The 4,196-nt window shown below is 44.6% G+C and overlaps 1 protein-coding gene across 1 annotated transcript in view; it reads right to left on the reverse strand.

Moving 5' to 3' along the window:
* The window catches only part of S1PR3 (sphingosine-1-phosphate receptor 3), an 8,957-nt gene extending 8,297 nt beyond the window's left edge, over window positions 1-660 (reverse strand). Inside the window, exon 1 of the mRNA XM_085312636.1 lies at window positions 131-660. The gene's annotated coding sequence lies outside the window, so the exon portion shown is untranslated. The remainder of the gene's footprint in view (window positions 1-130) is intronic.
* Window positions 661-4,196: the final 3,536 nt, after the last annotated feature.

The following is a 4,196-nucleotide window of genomic DNA, read 5'->3' on the forward strand; positions in this document are numbered from 1 at the left end:
CGGCCGCGGGCTGCGCTGAATCCGGCCGGCTGGAGGGGAGCGACCTGCACGTCGATCGCCCGGGGATGGGAGCGGCACTTTGGGGGGGAAACCGGGAGACGGGGGGAGCTGAAATCCTAGAATCGCCTACCGGAACGTGCTTGTAAGGTGCTTGTGGGTACAGCAAAGCTTTCTGTCGGAAACGGCTGTGCTGAGCTCGCGCACAGGAGCGCTACAGCAGTGCTTGCGTGTAGGGTTGCCCCGTCGTCTCGCCGCAGTCGGTGTTTTTCTTGGGAGCCTCCTGCCTGGAGCGGAGCATCCTCATGCTGGGACTGGTGCCACGGGCTCAGCTGTCGTGCTGCCTGCACTCCTGTCCAAGGGAGAGAGAAGTCCTGGAAGAAAGCTGAACTAGTCTTTAAAAAGCCACAAGTTTAAACAGAGTCGAAGTATCAGAACAAGTGGCATTCTTTGGTAATGGCTTTTAGTCTACTGAAGGTGACAGAGAAAACACTTCTGGTGCAAGACCTTTGTAGTCCCCCATAGGGACTGCACAGAGTGCAGACACAAGGGCCCTTCGAAGCCAGTGGATCTGTAGGGCCCGCTGAGCTACAGTTACGGCTATTCTGGCAAGTAGTGGTGGTGCCAGCGTTATCTCCGTTGTCCACCGATCATCTGCACTCCATGCAAACTGCTTTCTTCTGTGGCAGGAAGGGGAAGTAGAAAACTTCCACTCCACATGAAAGCCCACACAATTTTTACAGCAAATGGGACTCCTGACCTCTGAATTGAGGTCTCTCATTGCATGGAGAAGTGTTGTCCAACGCTTTCCCTSCAAAGCACTGCCCCTAGTAGCCCCAGAAGTTCTGTAGTCCTCATAGGGGCCATTTGCAGCATGCTGCCAAGTGCCAGGTCCCACAAGTCCCTTCTTTCATTCCTTATTTCCTTGTTTTTCCCTTACTACTTTTTTGTAGTAAGGCCAAAGAGAAAACCTACCATGAGTCTGACCTGCCTTCTTCAATCTGGCTCACTACTACCTGGTAGCAGCCCATTCCTACAAGGCCCCGCAGTAGGACGGACATCCCCTGCAGAGGACCAGGAAGTGGTGCGGGGATGATGTGGCTCATGTCATCTCTAGCAGAGACCTCCAAACATGGTCTTGGCCATCCAAAGCCCTTCTTYGGCTGTGAAGTACTTACAGCAATGCAGTTCCACTAGTGCGTCCCAGGATCTCCCGTCCTAGGGAGATGCTGGTGTCTCCATCACCAGAAACAGGTCCAGCCRTGTGATGGGGTGGTGTCCGGCTGCTGACATTTTTGCAGGTCAGAGAGCAGCGGTTTCTAGCAGCCACSCAGCACCCCCTGCAGTTGCACCCCCTTTTATCCTGGGATAAGAGGACTGATAATCAAATAAAAGACAGAAAGCTAGGCTAGGAATAAGGGTCAGTTTTCGTAGGAATGGGAGGTCATGGGCTGAGCTTACAGTTAAGAGGGTTTCAAATGATTTCTATTTATCAATATTGCATAGTTACAAATGAACACATAGAATAAATGATAGAGAAGCTGAAATTACCCCCAGACAACTGATATTGCGGTTTCTACTCAGACAAAATGGATTGTGTGACAAGATAATATGCTTTTCACGTAGTAGTTACAACTGAGTTTTGAAGACATTCCTTTTTTGGTTAGCTGTTTAGGACCTGATGTAGTTGTGGTCATTTTACTCTATCAAGATTAAAAAATCATTCATACTATATTTTATTAATGTCTTAGCTACAATTTTCCTTGTACTGATGTTCAACAAATACTTTAACGGTTTGTTATTGATTTAATTTCCTGGTGTTCCTGAGTGAACCTGCCATCATTTAGAAAAGGGCTCCTGGTGCTGTATGCAAGCAAAACACAAACAGGGCAATTTTAAAACTGTAATTCAAAATAGCATGMAATTTATGTAATTATTTTTAATCATATTTTAGCTCTCTACTTTTTCCACTGCTGCTGAGTTTATAGGGTTTTTTTGATAATGAGATATATTATGCATTGTTATGTCTAGGTAATGGAGTGCTGCAGCATATTTTAGTTTTTAACCACTTTTCKGTGTCATTTCTGTGTCAGCATTTCAGTTTTAAGCTAAGACTGAAAGCAATATGGTTTAATTTAGAAAGATTTAAAACAGAAATAAAAATGCAAATAAGTGAAGTTCATATTTTAACTTAATATGATATAAAAAAAAAGAAAAAAAGAAATGTTCTTTGGAATGCTTTTGAGCCCTGAACTGCAGTGACCAAAATATATTTGGTTACTACATCAAGAAAGTCATCTGTCAATTGCAGTTAAGTATAAGAAGAGATTTTTGACACTTCAAAAATTATGACTGTTCTCCGCATCTTCATGCATTGTGTACTATCAGTTGCACCCCCTTTTATCCTGGGATAAGAGGACTTATCCCAGTCCTCTTGAATATCGCTGAATTCTTTTGTCTTTCTCTCTTTGTTTTAAAAATGTCTGCCCTTTTTTCTTCTTCAGAAAGCTGTCAAGCKATAACCCTGGAAATCCCAAACATCACAGGAGTGCTCGAGGCCATCCTGCAAATCCTATCGGTTACTTCAGCATTTCTAAACCAGTTTTATCAACATGGTTCGAATTACAGCATCTCATGACTGGAATACATTTGAATTCAGATACTTTAAATGGTGCTCTTTGGAAATAATAGTATTAATCAGAGCACTGTAAAATATTAACGTTGCTGTAGTACACGGCGTTCTGGAGTTTGTCTTAGAAACGATCGATAGACACAATAACCAGACACATACACATCTTCTATTTGYGTCTCCCTCCTCCTCCCTCAGGTCATTATTTTGAGTGGTAAAAACGGAGAGAAGTTCCTTGCTGATAAGCTGATTGCAAGCTCAGCTGAAGGCTGCAGCTTTGGATGTCCTTTCTTCTTCTTTTGTGCARCTGCAATGGCTTTTTGAGCAGTAGAGTCTGGTATATGTCATCTGTATACAATATATTTATATGCCATATATTGCAACTGTATAATGCGTATTAACTACCAGAATTACCTGCTTAACTAACCCCAAATCTGGTTACGTCTGCCGTGCTTGCCCTTCTGCGGGAATAGCGGGGCCAGCGCTGAGAGCGTAGCTGTATATTTATTATTAGGAGACACTCAGCCCCACATGCAGCTCTCACTGCGCTGACTGCACGTGTTAGAAGATAATTGTTATCACCGCGCTTTCAGCCAGACATGATGTAAAAAGCAAAACGGAAAGAAAGGAGAAGGAGAGACAAGGGTTCAATGAGATGTCAGACAGTAACTTGGGTTTCCCCGTCTGCMTCCTGTGACTCAACACGAATATTACACACGCACTTCACTTCTGAAGGGTCCCCTCTCACCTTTCCCTTCCTCACATCGCTCCCACTGGTCCCGGCCTTTGCAGCCCCCCTCCCTTGCGCTGCACCTCCGGGAGCAGGGACCCCTCGGTGGCACTCGTCTCACCTTGATGCCGGCTCTCTGCAAACTCGTCCCTGACGCGTGGCTCCCGCAGAGCTCCTGGCCCTGGCAGCAGCCTCGATGGTGTCTGCTGCCAGCTGCACGGCCCTCACACCGCTGCACACCGTCCTTGAAGGAGCTTATCCCTAGTGCAGCGTTACGGGGTAGGAACGGGCATGAGCCCTTTGGAGCAGGCATTCTTGGCTATCTTTCTTAGGACGCCTGTATAGTTACAGAGAGATGTTTGCAACACTACTTTTCTGTGGCAAACACTAAAGGTGGATAAAAGAACAGCTCAGCTCTCAGCAAAGGAGGCTAGAAGTCGGAATTATTTTGTTTGGAAAGAAAATGACTAATGCTGTAGGTGATCTCATTGAACTCCTTCCAGATTAGCCACGAGCTGTTGTATGATTAAAGCTTAAAATAAATTTGAGTTTGCTGAATGGCTTCGACAGAAGAGAACCAAATTTTAATTAAGAGGGTATGTAAGGAARCAAATCAGAGTAGATGTTATCGGATGAAAATAGAGGTGAATAGATAGAATAGGTTTCATTGCTGGGCAAGGGTCTCAGTTCCAGAAGTTATGTTTCTGACTGAAAATGGCACATTGCAGAATGCGGAATTAGCACATTCAGACTTTTAATATAACTGTAGTACTCAAAACAACAGAATAGTAAAATGCCATTTTAAGATGCATTTTGCTTATTATTTTTACAAGAATTTTA

Source organism: Rhea americana, unplaced genomic scaffold (genome assembly GCF_003343005.1).
Source record: "Rhea americana isolate MKP2758 unplaced genomic scaffold, rheAme1 scaffold_11, whole genome shotgun sequence".
Classification (NCBI taxonomy): Eukaryota; Metazoa; Chordata; class Aves; order Rheiformes; family Rheidae; genus Rhea; species Rhea americana.